General features: G+C 41.2%; 1 pseudogene; it reads left to right on the top strand.

The window, feature by feature from the left end:
• The first annotated feature begins 16523 nt into the window (after positions 1 to 16523).
• On the top strand, positions 16524 to 16621 carry LOC118730983 (annotated as a pseudogene).
• Positions 16622 to 18239: the final 1618 nt, after the last annotated feature.

Below are 18239 nucleotides of genomic sequence, written 5' to 3'. Positions count from 1 at the left end.
TTGGGAATCGAACCTGATGTACAAGATGATACTCCAACCAACTGAGTCACATTGGCCAGAGCTGTTTCTTTCTATTGCTAAGTAACATCTCATTGTACACTTTCTTATCCTTTCTTTGTTGAGGAACATTTGAGTCTGTTATAAATAGATCTGTTATAAACATTCCTGTACAAGTTTCTTTTTGTATTTGTTGTATTTCTGTTGGGTAAATATCAGTTTCCCACTAGCCATCTTTACTAACACTTGGTATTGTGAGTCTTTAACAATTTTGGTCATTTTAGAAACAGAAATCTTTACCTCCTGGTTTAGGTCAAATGATTTACAGCAGCTATTTAAAAAATATTTTTCTTGATTTTAGTGAAGAAGGGAGAGGGAGAGAGAGATAGAAACCTCAATGATGAGAGAGAATTATTGATTGTTTGCCTCCTGCATGCCCCCTACTAGGGATAGATCCTGAACTGGGCATATGCCCTTGACCTGAATCAAACTTGGAATCCTTCCATCCACAGGCCAATGCTCTATCCATTGAACCAAACCAGCAAGGGCTTACAGCAGTTATTTTTAGCCTGAGTGTCTTGACACTCGGTCTGAATTGGTTATAAGGTGTTACAAAGAGTTTATTTAAAAAAAATAGTAATAAGAGTTTAAGCACTCAAGCTTATACATAGTTTTGTTTATACATCGAAGATGATTCAAGGTTATCTCCAAAATAGCATGAATTTGAATTATGGGCATCATGATATATATTTTTTTTCCTGAAAAAGATAAAATCTGTATTACAGATTTCTAACAATGTTGCAATTATAGCAAGTGAAAGTTTTAGATGCACTCTTAACAACTGTAGTAATTACGAATTACTATAAGATAGGATGAGAAAGTTATAAAACCTCGGGTTAGTTAGCAAGCAAAAGTTTACACAACTTAATAAGACAGTGAGTGGTCTGTATTCAGGTAGCTCCATCTGCTTGTCCATTCTTCCATCTGTCTATTCATTCAACAAATATATTTGCTAACCACCTAACATATGCCAGTGATTGGGCTCAGTGATGGGATTACAAGGATGACAAAAGTATAGACATTTTCCAGTCTAGTGGCACAAATAACTGGCACAAACACAGATGATTGTACAATAGTTGCTCAGCACTGAAAACAGAGTGACCAAGATTGCAAGTTTAAAATTATGATGTCACAAGAGAACTAAAGGATACACTAGCGACACTATTTATTAATTTGTACAACATTTGTTATGTTCCCACTAGGTGTTAGGAACCTTGGTTACCTAGTAACAAAATGATAAAAACAATTTCTGTCCAGTAATTTCTAAATGTTAGCATACACAAGAAAAAAAGAGGGAGCTTGTTAGAAGTGTTGGTTTCCTTCCACAGTGTGGCTCGGAGGTTGAGCATTGACCCATGAACCAGGAGGTCCCAGCTTGATTACCAGTCAGGACCCATGTCTGGGTTGCTGGCTCGATCCCCAGTAGTGGGTATGCGAGAGGCACCTGATTGATGATTCTCTCTCATCATTGGTATTTCTATTTCTCTCTCCCTCTCCTTTCATCTCTCTGAAATCAAGAAAAACATATTCTTTTAAAAAGTAGATCAAGGGTGGCCAGGAACCTGAATTTCTAATAGGCATTCTATGAAATTTTGATGTCTGTGGTCTGTGGACACCTTTTGATGACACCCTGTAGTTCATTGGAGAAGGAAGACAAATAATTATATGACCATGTGAATGAGTAATATGGGAAATATGCATGAAGGATGTAAACCCACTTCCACCTCCAGGAAAACGAAATCTCTCTTTGTCATTGGGTATGACTGAAGGTGATTGAGTAAGATTAACATTATGCTTACATTATAATTATCAATAATAAATTGTTGCCCTTCTGAATTAAATAGACTCAAAATACTAACGATAACATGAATTTCCAGGCTGTCATATGAATTTTAGAGTTGCCAGCCTTGATAGTTGAGCCAATTCCTTAAAATAAATCTCTCTCTCTATATATATTTAAAAAATCAGACCAGAAACTCTGATTCTGCTCTCTATGGCAGCAATTGGTTAGGGCTGGTTGTAAGCTGTTTCACTTCAGAGGGGCATCTGAGTTCTAATTCACCCATATCCCCACCTGGCATAAGTGCTCATGTACCTAATCTGCCTGATCTCTGTAGGCATTTGGGTTTCTGACCCTCAATCTACAGAGACATAAGATTAAATCTTGTTGATGTGTAATGGATGAGTCAGGCCAGAATAGGGGCTTTGGATAGTCTAGTTTGGGAAAGAATAAAGTGCCTCACCTCACGTTGCTTCTGTGTATTTAAAATTAAAAATACTATTAAACCATACAAAACTATAGGCCAGTCCCATGAACTTTTGTCTGTTCCCTGTCAAGGTTATTTTTCCAGGTCCTTTGGGGAAATAGTAGCTGCTTTTCAAAGTGAATTATTTGGGTGGTCTTGCTTAGCTGGCATCTAACTATAGACGTGGCCTGTCTCTGAGGTCACCAGGTTGCCTCCAACTGAACCATTTCCACATGACCACATCAGAGTTACTATAGAACAACCATCAGTGAGAAGTATAGCTGAACAGAAATCTTATAATTAAGGATATAAAGGCGAAGCCACACTGAGACTGGTACCACACACACATTTCTTCTCAAAATGAGAAGAAAAATAAAGATTAAAAATTGGGAGGGGTATCTTGGCTGTGGAGGTCCATCCCTGAGGCTCCCCAGTCCAAGGTTTCAGTGCTGGAAAGAGAAGTCCCATAACTTATGGCTGTGAAAACCAGCAGAGATTGTGGCTGAGTAAGACAGAGAGATGCTAGAGTCCAAGGTGTTCCTCAAAGGAACTTTCATGGACTTACTTGGATCTACTCAACTCTGAGCTCCAGCACTGGGGCAGCAGCTTGAAAGGTGCCAGAGATATACAGGAGGAGCTGAATTGTCTGGCCTCAGGGTGAGGAATAGGGGAGCCACTTTCTCCCAGACAGAAGTCTTGGCAGAAGCCATTGTTCCTTTTCGGACCTCTCCCCATGCAGGCACAGGCAGCACCATATTTGAATCTCCATCAGCTTGGCTAACACCTTTTGTCCCAGCTGGTGATTCCCTGAAACCCCACCTCACCCAACTTGCAAGTACACTCTTTCCCATAAAAATGGCCTATTTTGGCTTATGAATGCAGACTTTCCTAAAATCTCTTAAAGGTTTACAAACCACAAACAAGTAGCATTTGGCGTTGGCATGCCCCATACCTCTTGCTAAGTAGCCCCAAGCTTGGCATTGGTGGAAACCAGCCCTGATTCACAGTGTAGCCTCTTCCAGCTCAGTTCAAGCTGCAACCATCTCCAGATCACTTTGTAGCTCATACTAGGTGTCCCTGGGCAGAGCTAAGGCAACAGCTGATCTTAGTCTGCACCAGAACCCCTCCCAAGAGGTTCCAAAACCAATACACGTGGTGGCCTGACTCAGACCACACCAAAGCATCAACAGTCTAAGCAGGCACCAGAAACTAAGCAAATCTTGCTCTGTGGGGTCAGCCCTGCATAACAGCTCCTCTGTTATAGTCCAAATCAGTCCTCACAATCAATCAGCCTGAGGTACCCTATTTTCCGGCGTATAAGACGACGTTTGAAACGAAAAAAAGTCAACCGAAAATCAGGGGCAAAAGACCAAAATTGCACAAAAATTACCTGCAGATCTTGATGGCAAAGTAAGTCTTTTCTTTGAAGTGGGGGGTAGTCTTATACAGGAATATAGGCCTAAACCTATGTTTTAACTGTAAAATTAGGGGGTCGTCTTATATGCCGGTAAATCACTCCCATTGATGTTCCAACAATGATCAAGGCTCGGCTACAATAGGATGGCACACACAACCCACACAAGGACACACTTGGAACACCTGATTCAGGTGACCAGGGGAAATGAACCACTCAGTTCCACAGGACACTTACTGCATAAAACCACTCTACCAAGACTTAGAGACATATGGACTGCATTGAGATAAGTAGGGAGGTAGCCAAAATGAGAAGAAAAAGAAAGATGTCCCAAGAAAGATGCCTACCTAGCAAGGGAGAAAGAACACAATAAAACTTCAGAAAAGTAACTAAACAAAGTAGAACAAGCAATCTACCAGATGCAGAGTTTAAAATATAGTTATAAGGATGTTCATTGATCTCAGTGAGAACTTCAACAAAGAGATGGGAAACATAAAAAAGAACTAGTCAGAAATGAAGAATAAATATGTGAAATGAAGAATGCATTAGAGGGGTCAACAGTAAATTAGTTTAGAAGACTAAATCAGTGATTAGAAAGATAAAGTAGCAGAAAACATCCAATCAAAACAGCTAAAAATAAAAAGAATCCCCAAAGTGAGGATTGTTTAATGAGCCTCTGGGACAGCAACAAGCATACCAACATTTATATCATAGGAATACCAGAAAGAGAGAGAGAGAGATCAAGGAACTGAAAACTTATTTGAAAAAATAATGTTTGAAAACCTATTTGGAAAACTTCCTTAATGTAGTGAAGGAAATAGACATACAAGTCCAGGAAGCACAAAGAGTCCCAAACAAGGTGACCCCAAAGAGGCCCAAACCAAGATCCATCATAATTAAAATGCCAAAGATTAAAGGCAAAGAGAGAATCTTAAAAGCAGCAAGAACCTGGCCATTGTGGCTCTGATTGAGTATTGACCTATGAACCAGGATGTCACAGTTCAATTCCCAACTAGGGTGCATGCCCAGGTTATAGGCTCGATCTCCATTGGGGATGTGCAGGGGGCAGATGATCAATGATTTTTTCTCATCATTAATGTTTCTATCTCTTTCTCTGTGTTTGAAATCAATAAAAATATATATTTTAAAAATCAGCAAGAAAAAAGCAGTAACTTACCAACAAGAGAGCTCCTATAAAGCTGTCACCTGATTTCTCAATAGAAACTTTGCAGGCCAGAAGGGATTGGCATAAAATATTCAAAGTGATGAAAAGCAAGGAACTACAACCAAGATTACTCTACCCAGTAATGCTATCATTTAGAATTTAAGGAAGGATAAAGAGCTTTCCAGATAAGAAAAAGCTAAAGAAGTTCATTACCACCAAGCCAGTATTATAAGAAATGTTAAAGGGACTTTTTTAAGAGAAAAAAAAAAAATTATGGCAATAGATTAAATACTCCAATCAAATGATACAGGGTAGCTGAATAAATAAGAAAATAAGATCCATACTTATGCTGCCTATAAGAGATTCACTTCAGATAGAAATATACACATAGACTAAAAGTAAAGAGATGAAAAAAGATATTTATGCAAATGGAAAAAAATAAAAAAGCTGGGGTAGCAATACTTGTATCAGACAAAATAGACTTTAAAACAAAGGCTATAACAAGAGACAATGACGAACTCAGCAATTTCACTTCTGGGTATTTAGCCAAAGAAACCCAAAGCACTAATTAAAAAAGACAAATGCATTTCTGTGTTCATTACAGCATTATTTATGATAGACAAGATATGGAAGCAACCCAAGTGTCTACTGATAGATCAGTAGATAAAGAAGATGTGGTACATATATAAAATGGAATATTATTCAGCTATAAAGATAAAGTATTTCCATTTGCAACAACATGGATGGTCCTAGGGGGTATTATACTAAGTCAAATAAGACAGACTGAGAAAGACAAATACCACATGATTTCACTTATATGTAGAATCCAAAAAACAAAATAAAACAAACAAACAAACCCCCAGAAACAGACTCACAGATACAGAAACCATTTTGATGGTTGCCAGGTGGGAAGGGAATTGGGGGGATGGGCAGAAAAAGGGAAGGGATTAAGGTGTGCAAATTGTCAGTTATAAATACAGTCAAGAGATGAAAAGTACAGCCTAGTGTATATCAATAATATTGCAATAACTATGTATGGTGTCAGAGTGGCCACTCTGTAAGTTATATAAATGTCAAATCAGTATGTTTGTACACCTGAAACTAATATAATATTGCATGCCAACTGTAATTGAAAAAAAAATTAGAAAAATAAAAAAAAGTAAATTACTATCCCCCCTCCCCCCAACCATAGCATTTCTTTCACGTGTACACCCTCTGCATCCATGTCTGGAGTGTAACCCTAACCTCAGCCTGTGTGACCGTAGGTGGAACAGTCCCAATCTCTTTCGGGACCCTCTCTTCTCAGGTCCCAGAGCCTGCCTGTCCTCCCTGCCACTCTGCAGCACAAGAGGCCAGGCTGATGGTTGCAGAAGTAAGTATTGGGCAGAGCAGGCCAGGGCTCTGCCTATATGACTATTAGTTCAGGAGCTGAGCTGATGGGTGTGCATGCAGAGGTCAGTCTAGTTAGGAGTGTGCCCCAAGAGGACTTTGAATTTGGGTCAGGCCGAAGGTTACAGTCTTTAAACCCAGGTGTGTGTGACTAGTTTTGATGCTTGGTTTGGGGGGAGAGGGGAACATGGGTAGTAACTCCTGTCCTGTAGAGACTGAGTAGATCACAGGGAAGACTGCATATCTAGTGAGCAGGCAGTCCTTTCTAGCTTGGTCAGCACAATGGTGCTAGGAACATGAGTGCTTGGACTGTGATAAGGAAGAGGACATTTAAGGGCAATAGATAAGATCTCAGGGCTCTTCTTTCCTGCTCTCTTCTCTGAATTCTACCCTGAGAAGTATCAGATTAGATCTCCTTTCTGTTTTATTTTCAAACTGGATTCTTGTGGTAAGAAGCAAAAATACACAATACTTTTGTTTTTGTTTCAACATGAAACAACATTCATAAAACTGTCCGCTACAAGAGAGCAGACCCCATGACCAAATCTGATAGTTGTTAGCACGTCAGTTGTTAGCACCTCAGTTAGTACTTCCCCGGGAAGAATCCTCATAGTTGATTTTCAGTTGTGATCCATGCAGGAGGCTTCCTGATGACTTCCTGAGCAGAGGAGGAAAAACAAGAGAGATATGTATACAAATGGACAGGGGTCCTTTTCTGGCTCACATTGCAGAACCTCCTGTCTGTGGGTCCGTATATTTACTTGTGAAGATTCTCTCTGGACTGTAAGCTTTTCAGAGTCAAGGACCATGTCTCCTTAATCTCTGTATCCCCTTCACTTAGCACAGTGTCTGGCATATAATAGGCAGCCATGGATGTTTGAGGAATAAATGAATGCATGAATGGAGGGTTGATAAGCAGAAGTAAAGGTCTAGAGACCATAAAGTGTTTGAGGGACATCTAGGGAAGAAGCACTAGTGAGACCGGGCTCTTAAGTCAGAGTGCTCCTTTTCCATCCTGGCCCCACCTCCCCCCACAACATAACCATGGACAAAGTGATCCATTCTCTAGGCCTCCCCTCCCCCCATCTGAAAATGCTGATAAAATACATTATGATGGTCTCTATCTTCCTGGGGTTTAATGAGTTATAGTGTCCCCTGGGTTGGGCAGGGCATTTCACTTCCATGAGGCATCTAGGGTTTTAATTAAAATCTGAAATGTACGGAGCGAGGCTCTGATGGAATACGGTGGAGTGTAAAAATGTCAAGGTGTGTGAGGATACTGGGCCTGAGAAAGAGGCTGAAAATGGCTAGGGAAGGCTGAAAGTAGGAAATAAATGGAATTCCAGTGGGATTGGCAGGGGGGAAATGAGAGGACTGAGTAGCTAGGCAAATTGTATCTCGAGCTATGAATTCCCCACCGTGGGCAATGGGACCTTCAGATAGCTGAAGGGCTTTTGACTGGTTATTGTTTTTCACTGAAGTTTTTATTCTTAAGGAAAATAGATCTCATCTTTAATCTTCTAGGAAATTGGTTGACCAAGTGGATACATTTTAAGGTATTTTTGAAATTTTAATTTATTTTGAGTTTTGAGTGTTTTTTATTTCTTCCTCATGAGCTTGCCTGCAGCATTCAAGAGACCTTTCCAACAATATCATCTAAACCTTACTTGATATTACATGCTTTTTCTGTTTTTAATCTTTCTTTATTATTTTTGACTAGGAAATACATGAATAAAAATGATGTGAAAACCATGACTTGAGAAATCTTGCTCCCTCCTAGGGAAACTCAGTCATGAATTTCACGGGACTCCTCCCAGTGTTTCTTAATGCAAATTAAGTGCTTACTAATATAGTCTTTATCTTCTTCATTCTTATTCAAGCACCACAGTTTATTTTCCCAGTTCTCCAGAGAAGGGCCCTTAAAGTGCTTAAAATCTTTTGCTCTTGCAAACAGTGCTGCACACACTCCATTTTATGATTGCAGGTGTAGCTGTGAGGTTCACTTCAGATCTCCCCAGATATTATAATTTTGTAATATTGGTAATACTCCCAGGCAAACATATTTGTAATTTTGGTAGATGTTGCCTAATTGACCTCCTTTCAGTTACCTGTTGCCCGCCTGTGAGCACCAATGAGCCTGCTAGTGACCCACTGCCTCCCAACACATCATCTTGTCACCTTTGCCAGCCTGAGAGGTGAGACATTGTCTCAGTGTAGCTTTAACTTGTATTCCTCTTATTATGACTAGAGCTGAGCATCTTTCCATGTGATTAAGAGCCATTTATATTTCTTCATTCTGTCATTTGTGCATTTATGTCCTTTGCCTATTTTTCAATTTCTTAAAAACTTTTTGTTTTAGAATACCTTGAACATTTATTGATCAACTATTTACTATCAACTACTATCAGCAGGATCTGTGAAGGCACTGGCCAGGCAGAGTTAAATAGGATGCTGCCTTACCTTTCAGAAGCTCACAACCTAATGAAGGAGCTTTTCTTTCTTTCTTTCTTTCTTTCTTTCTTTCTTTCTTTCTTTCTTTTTCTTTCTTTCTTTCTTTCTTTCTTTCTTTCTTTCTTTCTTTCTTTCTTTCTTTTTCTTTCGTTCTTTCTTTCTTTCATCTGAAAGATGAAACAGAAGGGCTTGAGAACCAGGACACCAGGACACGGCTTTATTGAAGGAGAAGACCCCTGTAGGGCTGGGCTGCCTTCCAGAGGAGAAAGAGCACACATGCTGGGTGAACATGCCTTTTGAGGGGGAGAAAAAGGAAGGGACAGGGCTTAGGGCACTCAGCACACACTGACTGGTGGTTTCATGTTAAGGCACATGATTAGGGACCTAGGGACTTAGGAATGGGGGGGGGGGAGTAGGGTATTTGGCAGGTGCTGATTGGTGGTTCAATGTACAGTCCATATAAGGTGCCTTGTTAGGTGCTCAGGAATGTCTATGCTTCAGGTACAGGTCACATCATACTCCATCCATCAGTTGGGTGAAGGGAGGATCTATCACTATCTATCTATCTATCTATCTATCTATCTATCTATATCTATCCATTTATCTATCACAGCGTTTTTCAACCGCTGTTCGAGATGTTGCCTGGTGTGCCGTAGGTGCAGACAAGACAAGAATTTTATAATTTTTCACTATTTTGTTTACTTAATATTTCATAATAAAGTAATTATAAAATACTTTCTTTGTGTTTATTTGATTCCTATTCAAGAGAATTACTTTATATATAGTCAATATAGGCACAGAGTTAAATTTTTTAACATTTTCTAATGGTGGTGTGCCTCGTGATTTTTTTCATGAAACAAGTGTGCCTTTGCCCAAAAAAGGTTGAAAAACACTGATCTATCATATACCTGTATTTGTATACAAATATATAAAGAGAAACACAGTACAATGCCCAAGGATTATTATGATTTTAAAATATATTTTTTTAATTGATTTCAGAGAGGAAGGGAGAGGGAGAGAGAAATAGAAACATCAATGATGAGTGAGAATCATTCATCAGTTGCCTCCTGCACTCCCCACACTGGGGATCTAGCCCAGAACCTGACATTGTCCTGATTGGGAATGGACCTGTGACCTCCTGGTTCGGAGATTGACTGAGCCCCGCTGGCCGGGCAATACCCAAGCATTATGATAAAGGGGTTGAAAGTGCTCAGCGAGGTGGGTGAATGCTCCATCCAACTTGGGATGGGTTAGAGGTTGGAGCACACACTTCCTAGGATGACAGGGAGGTGAAGCACCACCAGGCTAAATAAACTGTGAGGCTCCTATCTTTCTTCCTTATGCTGCCCTCTGGCCCTCATCCCCACCCCCTTCAGCACCAGCCACTTTGTGAGTGCTAAATACATGTTCCCTGAGTGCAGTAACCGAAGAAAAGTCTGATGTAAGAGCCCTGTGAGGTGTAAGAAGGCTGGCGTGGTGGTGTGGGGCAAGGTCATTGTCACCGGGCCAACTATGGCAGCATCTGCTTTTTCCCAATCCCTCCCCTCGCTGGCAGGCAGTGTAGGAACTTTCTTTCACTCTTCTCACTTTCAAGGAGCTGAGCCATCAAACTTGGTTCCAGTTCACCTTTCCTTTCTCATCCCTTACTTCACTAGCATCCTCGCTCCCTGCTCCCACCCCACTTCCAACTCTCTCTTCAGCCTCACAAAGAGAGATGCTACATTAATTTCCTAGAGCAACCTGAACACAGTACCACACACTTGATGGCTTGAAACAACAGAAGTTTATTTTCTCATGGTTCTGAAGTCCAGAAGTCCAAAATCAAGACCTTGGCAGAGCTGTGTTCTCTCGAAGGCCCTAGGAGAAGACCCTTCTTCACCTTGTCCTCATTTCCGGTGGCTGCCGGCAGTCCTTGGCATTCTGTGACTTGTGTCAGCATCACTCCGGGATCTGCCTCTGCCACACACGGCTGTCTTCATTCTTCTGTGCAGATTCTGTATACAAATTCTCCTTCCCTTATAAGGACACCAATCATTGGAGTAAGGTCCACGCTAATCCAGTATGCCCTCATTTTAACTTCACTACATCTGCAAAGACCCTATTTCCAAATAAGGTCACATTCACAGGCACTAGGGTCTCTAACATTTTGTTTGGAGACACAACTTAATGAATAACACATGTCCTACAAGTGTATCTCACTTGACAGCTTTCAAAGTCACTCATAATCCTTGCAGAGAGCAGATTATAACTTCTGGTTAAGAACACATACTTTGTCTCATTCTTACCCCTACCCCTTAGGATGTGATCTTGGAAAACTGACTTTCGCTCTCTTAGCTTTCTTTTCTACATCTGTGAAATCGGGAAAGTAGCCCACCTACCCCATAGTGTGCACAAGATCTGACACATAGGACATGATAAAAAAACAACCAGCCTAGTCATGTCATGCAGGTGGATTGTTCTCTTTCCTTCTCTACTTGCTCGTGGTCAAGTGGACTTGGAAGAGCCTGAGTGTTCTGTATACACAGCCTGCCCACATTAAGCCCTCTGAACTGGAAGATGTCAAATCAACTCAAGATTTACCCACGAGACAAGCTGAGCTTTCCTTTCTCCCAGTCCTTCCCTGTCCCTCTCTCCTGTCTGTGCGCCAAGCCTGAAGTGGCACAGTATGAATGCTAAGAAAACAAACTTTTGGGGATGGGGTAGGAGTGTGAGGATAGATCACCCCAGCAGGACGCACACAGGGCCCCTTCCCCCACTCTCTGTTTGTCTTGTGGGCAGGTGAATTCCCCACAGGGTAGGCTAGCTCTCCCCTGCCTCGGCTTTTTGCAGATTTCATGCTCTTTGCTGCTGGTGTGGCTCTGAAGGAGCAGCTGGAAAAGACAAACCACCATTTGTTGTTGGGAAGAAAAAAAAAGAAAGAAAAAACCCCCAGTCTTTTATCTCTGTGTCCCTCTAAATTGCCAAAGGTCTTATTGTAGAGCGAGGGAACAAGCAGGGTTTTATCCTCCTGCCCCTGCCAGGCAGCCACGTGAACATCAAAGCTCTCAGAGCCCTGGAGGGGGGTGGTAATGTGAGTAGAGACAAACCCAGGCTGGGCTCCACCAAGGAATGCCAGGGGTTCTGGGGGGGAGGGAGGGGGAAGAGGGGGAAGCTGGGCTCTTTCGATGGTGCTGGCTGGGCAGGAAGAGGAGGGGCTCCCGGTCTTAGCAGGGTGAGGGGAGACCCTGCTGAGTCTGGAGTCAAGTTGACACCACTCTGCGTGGGGAACAGGATGTTCTCTTCACAATAAAAATGCCAGCTGTCTATTGAAGAGGGAGGGTAGTATTGCAGGGCACAATAATAGGAACCGATTTTGTTCTGTGCATGTATAATGTGCCAGGATCTGTGATGAGCACTTTATGTATGTAATTTTATTTCATCCTCATTACAACTTTGTATTATAGTGATTTCTATCGCCCTCTACATGAGCAAACTGAGGCTTAAAGGGGTTAGGTGACTTGCCTAAGGTCACATGGAGACAGAATTAAACCTAGATCAGCACAACACCAAAGTTTGCCATTACCCACTAGGCTCTATGGCCTCTTATGACACTTTACCAAACAAACAAAAAACAAGAAGAAATCAGTCCCTTTTTTCTTTTTCTTTTTCTTTTTCTTTTTCAGTGACCAATAATAAACACAGAACAGGTAAGTGGCAGTGGAGAGAGGATGGGTTTAGAGTTTGAATTGGATACAAATTTTGTCTTATGGGTGACCCTGGATAGATTACCTTGGATTCAAGTTATAAATTCTCTGAACCTAAGGTTTTCATCAGTAAAATGAGAAAGTTCAAAGATATAGGGTACAAGATGCTTTTGGATGTAAGGAATAGAAAACTCTCATTCAACTTGCTTCAATAAGGAAATGTATTTTCTCACATTCAGGAAGCCTTGAGGAAGACCAGTTTCAGCCTTGGTTAGTTCAGTGGCTCAAAACTGTTATCAAGAAGCCAGGGATTTCCCTTCTTTCTGCTCTGTCATATTTGGAGTGACCAGTTTTGCCCTTAGTCAAGCTAGCTGTTCTTGTGACCACGAGACGGATACCATGGTTCTGGCATCACTTGTAGGCTCATAAAAAGAGCGTGCTTTCCCTCACATAGCTCCTTTAAGAGCATGAGACCTTACTTTTGGAATCTCTTCCTCTGGCCCCTCCTCTCAGCCACGTCTCGCTCATCACTGGCAAAGGGACCAGAACCCCGCGTCAGTCCTAGAGCCATCAGGATAAGGTCTCCTTCCCCGAGAAGTGGGGGAAAGGGTAACACTACTGATCCAACTCTGGAGTTCTTCACCACGGAAGGAGAGGGCAGGTGACTGTTGGGTAGGCATTTAAAAAATGTCCTACAGAGTTTCCAGTGCTCAGCACAGAGCCTGGCAGCTGTGAGGGCTTCATTTCCGTCCCATCCTTTATCTGAATGAGGGAGGCAGCTTGTTTGAAAGGTTAGTTCCCAATTATGTTTTTTAAAAATAATATATATTTTATTGATTTTTTACCGAGAGGAAGAGAGAGGGATAGAAAGTTAGAAACATTGATGAGAGAGAAACATTGATCAGCTGCCTCCTGCACATTCCCTACTGAGGATGTGCCCACAACCAAGGTACAAGCTCTTGACCGGAATCGAAACTGAGACCCTTCAGTCCACAGGCCAACACTCTATCACTGAGCCAAACCGGTTAAGGCTATAGATTGTTTTTAAAAAGATATACTGCTATGCCTGTATGCAACCCAATAACTCAATGAAGCAAAGACTACTGAGCAATTATCCTGGCTGAGAAGTCTTTATAAATGGAGAGGGACAACAGAAGATCCATTTATCTTACTGAGAGGTAATCTTCAGAAAAAGGTAAACTTATGTCTTTAATACAGATATAAAATGAACATCTGTTAAAATTTCATTTTTTTGAGGACTCGCCAGACTGCTTTCCATAGTGGTTGTACCAGTCTACATTTCCACCAGCAGTGAATGAGGGTTCCCTTTTTTCATCAACCTCTCCAACACTTGTTGCTTGTCTTGATTGATAATGACCACTCTAACAGGTGTGAGGTGGTATCTCATTGTAGTTTTAATTTGCATTTCCCTGATTGCCAGTGAGGTTGAACATCTTTTCATATATCTATTGTTTTCTTGTATGTCTTCTTGGGAAAGGTATATTTTTAGGTTTTGGCCCACTTTATGATTGGATTGTTTATTTGTTAGATGTTAACTTTGCTTTGCTTTTTTTTTTTTTTTTTTTTTTTTTTTTAATATATCTTCATTGATTTCAGAGAGAAAGAGAGAGGGAGAGACAGATAGAAATATGATAAGAGCGAATCATTGATGGCTGCCTCCTATATGCCCCCTAGTGGAGATCGAACCCACAACCGAGGCATATGTCTTTGACTGAAATCAAACTTGGAATCCTTCAGTCCATAGGCCTATACTCTATCCACTAGGCCAAACTGGCTAGGGCTGGTATTAAGTTTTATGAGTTCTTTATATATTTTGGAAATTAAATCTTTGTCGGGGCTACTGTTTGAAAATATCATCTTCCATCTAGTTGGCTGCCATTTATTGCTGTTATTTTGTTGTCTGTTTCTTTTGCTGTGCAGAAGCTCTTCAATTTGATATAGTCCCATTCATTTATTTTTACCTTAAGTATAAAGCTGCCATATGACCCTATAATTCCACTCCTGGGTATAAACTCAAAAAACTCGAAACCATTTATATGCAAAAATATATGCACCCCTATGTTCATTACAGCATTATTCGCGGTGCCCAAGACATGGAAACAGCCAAAGTGCCCCACAATAGAGGATTGGATAAAGAAGATATGGTACATATACTAATGGAATACTACTCAGCCATAAGAAAGGTTGAAATAGTGTCATTTACAACAATATGAATGGGCCTTGAGAACACTATGCTAAGTGAAATAAGTCAGACAGAAAAAGCTAAGAACCATACAATTTCACTCATATGTGGGCTATAAAACTGAAACTTATAAACACAAACATCAGTGGTTGTTGAGGGTTTCTGGGGATTCGGGGAGAAGGGGGTCCTAATATGAGGTGACAGGAGAAGTCTTGAGTTTATGTGGTGGACAAATGGTGCTATGTACAGTTTTTTTAAACTTAGAAACCCACACTTAAAACCTATATGTGCATGTTGACCAATGTCACCCAATAAAATTTAATTAAAAATTGATTTTACTCATATCATACAAGGGAACTAGAGAGATGTTATAACTGGCTTACTAGTTTGCTATAGTTGCCATAGCAAAGTAACACAAACTGGGTGGCTTAATGACACAAATGGAGGCTGGAAGTCTGACATCAGGGTGTTGGCAGGGTTCGTCCCTGCCCAGGGCTATGAGGGAGGGTCTGCTCCATACTTTTTCCAGGTTTGGAGGTTTGCTGACAGTGCTTGGCTGTTCTTAGTTTGTATTTGTGTTACCCCCGTCTTTGCCTTCTCCTCCCTGAACTCTTCACATGGGGTTCTACTTGGATGCATGCCCGTTTCTTTGTCTAAATTTAACTAAAAAATTATTTTTATTGATTTCAGAGAGGAAGGAAGAGGGAGTGAGAGATAGAAACATAAAGGATGAGAGAGAATCATTGATTGGCTGCCTCTTACACTCCCCACATTGGGATTGACCTGCAACCTGGTCACGTGCTCTGACCAGGAATCAAACTGTGACCTCCTGGCTCATAGGTTGACATTCAACCACTGAGCCATGCTAGCCCAGCTAAATTTCACCTTTTTAATATGGTCACAGTCATATTGGCCACCTTAATGACCTCATCTGCAAAGATCCTATTTCCAAATAATGTCACATTCACAGGTACTAGGAATTAGGACCTCAACATATCTTTTGGGGGGCCACTATTCAACAATTGTTTCAAAGGGCGGGGGGGAAACCCCAGCACATATTTATACAAGTAAAAATGTTGGAGTGAATTTCAAATGGAGATAAAACTGGTTTTTCCAAAGGGCTAAGGATGGTTGGGGGAGGAGGATCAATTAAGTCACTACCAGACAGGATAGAAAGTAATTACCTATCAGTTGCCTACAATTTACAAAGCTTGATGAAATAATTTAAATACAATGAACAGGCTAGAATCTCACAGCCTGGAAGGGTATGCTATAGGCCCTATAGTATAGGGAGTATGCATGGTTTTCCACCAAAACATAAAATATGTTTCTATACTACTGTGGATCAAGGGGATCCTAGAATCTGCAGTGCATTAGGTGGTCCTGACATCTCAAACTTCAAGCCATTCCCTTTTCTAGTCCTACTTGGTGTAAAATGGGGTGGAGGTTGGCCCAGGTTTCCTCGGTGGGGCTGTTGGATGCCTGAGGCGGGTGGTATGTACCCTGGATGGGGGTGGGTGGGGTACAGTACAGATGCCCTCTGCTCCTTCCTGCTTGGTTGCCTTGGGGAGGCAGGAAACCAGGCCCCTCCATGGCCTTACTACAACTAATGAGCTGCAACATCCAGAACACCACGAGCTGTTGCATGTATTGTACTGGCAATCTCCGTTTCTCAGACCTCAGCCTCCAAAATGCACAGGACATAACTTCGTGGAGTTATTTACTTCGTTTGTGGGGCCTGTTCAAATGCTTCTCACAGCCACAAGGGTGTGAGAGAAAAGAGCTGACAGAGACAGAAACAGGTATTCAAAGTGTCTATATGTTCATATAATAAATGGGTGGAACAACAGATCAATTTCTCTCTCTCTCTCTCCCTCTCCCCAAGCAGGAACTTCATAAAAAAGTGTTTTAAGAAATTGTACAGTGCTCACTGAAATGGGAGCGATACAGAGAAGATTAGCATCACCCCTGCCCAAGGATGACATGCAAATTCGTGAAGATTTCCATATTAATAATAATAATAAAAGAAATTGTACATACAGGGACACAAGAAGCAAATCTCTTTCTTCTAGATAAAAATAACTTTGGGAAAGATAAATCCAAGAATTCTCTTCCCATGATTCACACTCTCAGACATTCTTTGGCATTCTCACTCTATAGTTTCCCTCTTTTTAGTGCATTTTTTTTTTTTCCAGAAAGAGAAAATCTTACTGGAGAAAATCAGGTCAAGCCCAAAAATGTTGAGTACCCAAGCCAAGCTCAACAAGGCCAAGAAACGACAGCAAAAATGAATCTAGCTGTAACAAGGTAGCTCTCATGGGCCGCAGCTCACAATCGGCAGGAAGGCTGTCGGTCATCCTCCTTTCATCTTTTTGCTCAACTTTCTAATTTACTTCCACTTATTTGAGCTCTTACTAGTTTTCTAAGCATCATTCTGACCAGAAGTCCCCAAGCAGATGTCCTTCCCTACTCAAGTCTCATTTGTCAATTCTATTTCAACACCACAGAACCAGGCAGAACCCTCAGCCATTTTCTTTCCTGCTGTTGACACTTCTATATCTTAGGGACTATGGCATGTCTATATCTTAGGGACCATACACTATTTCAAGACTTTGTCAGCTCCCCCAACCTATCCCTTATTTTCAAAAAATTCCCCTTTATTAAATGTTGATTGCATTTAATCACTGTCAAAGCAACTCTGTGAGGCAGGTACAGTTATGATTCCCAGTCTACAATAAAGAAAACAAGGTTTAGGGTGGTCATAAGACCTTCCCAGGGGGTCCATGGTGAAGTTGAAGAATGAGGATTTGAGCGCAGGCTTAACGGACTGAAAAGCCACTATAATTTACTTGCTTGATGATGAGTCATGGGGAGAAACTTCTATTATGAGATTCCAGGAAAATAAGACTGAAATCAATATATTTTGTCAGCTACAAAACTTTTAAAGATACTTGAGCTGCTGGAAATAACTCAGGGTGGGGCACTCAAATTAGGTAAATTATGTGAGTTATTGGCATTCCTGCAACAGGATACTGCCCTCTTTTCATTGGATTGCTTCCTTTCACGAACTTTCTCCTTGTTGATCTCTCTAAAGAGGAAAGGCTATATGCTTTTCTGGGGGTAAGATCTTAATGAATCCTGGCCTGATGGTATTGAGTTAAATTTAGAAAAATATGAAGTTGTGATTTGGAGACCCCCTCATTGGTCAATTTTGTTATTCTTTTCCTTTGAAAAATAAATCTACTGCCCTAGCCGGTTTTGCTCGGTGGGTAGAGCATGGCCAGTAGACTGAGGGGTCCAGGGTTCAATTCCAGTCAAGGGCACATGCCTGGGTTGGAAGCTTGATCCCCAGTAGGGAACATGCAGTAGGCAGCCGATCAATGATTCTCTCTCATCATTGATGTTTCTATATCTCTCTCCTCCCTTCCTCTCTGAAATCAATAAAAGTATATTTAAAAAAATAAATCTACTGACAGATTCCTTGCTTGACCAAACTTTAGTCAGGTCCCTAAACTTTCTCCTTGGCCCATTTGTGTACTCCTAATCAGATTTAGTTTTAGTAAGAACACTGGTAAGTCAGTTTTACCAGGACCCCTCTCACACCCCATTCTCAATATCTGCTCACCCTCAG

Source organism: Pipistrellus kuhlii, unplaced genomic scaffold, assembly GCF_014108245.1.
Source record: "Pipistrellus kuhlii isolate mPipKuh1 unplaced genomic scaffold, mPipKuh1.p scaffold_m20_p_3, whole genome shotgun sequence".
In the NCBI taxonomy this organism is placed as follows: domain Eukaryota; kingdom Metazoa; phylum Chordata; class Mammalia; order Chiroptera; family Vespertilionidae; genus Pipistrellus; species Pipistrellus kuhlii.
Note: the sequence above shows the minus strand (reverse complement) of the source record. Positions and strands in the feature narration are given on the sequence as shown.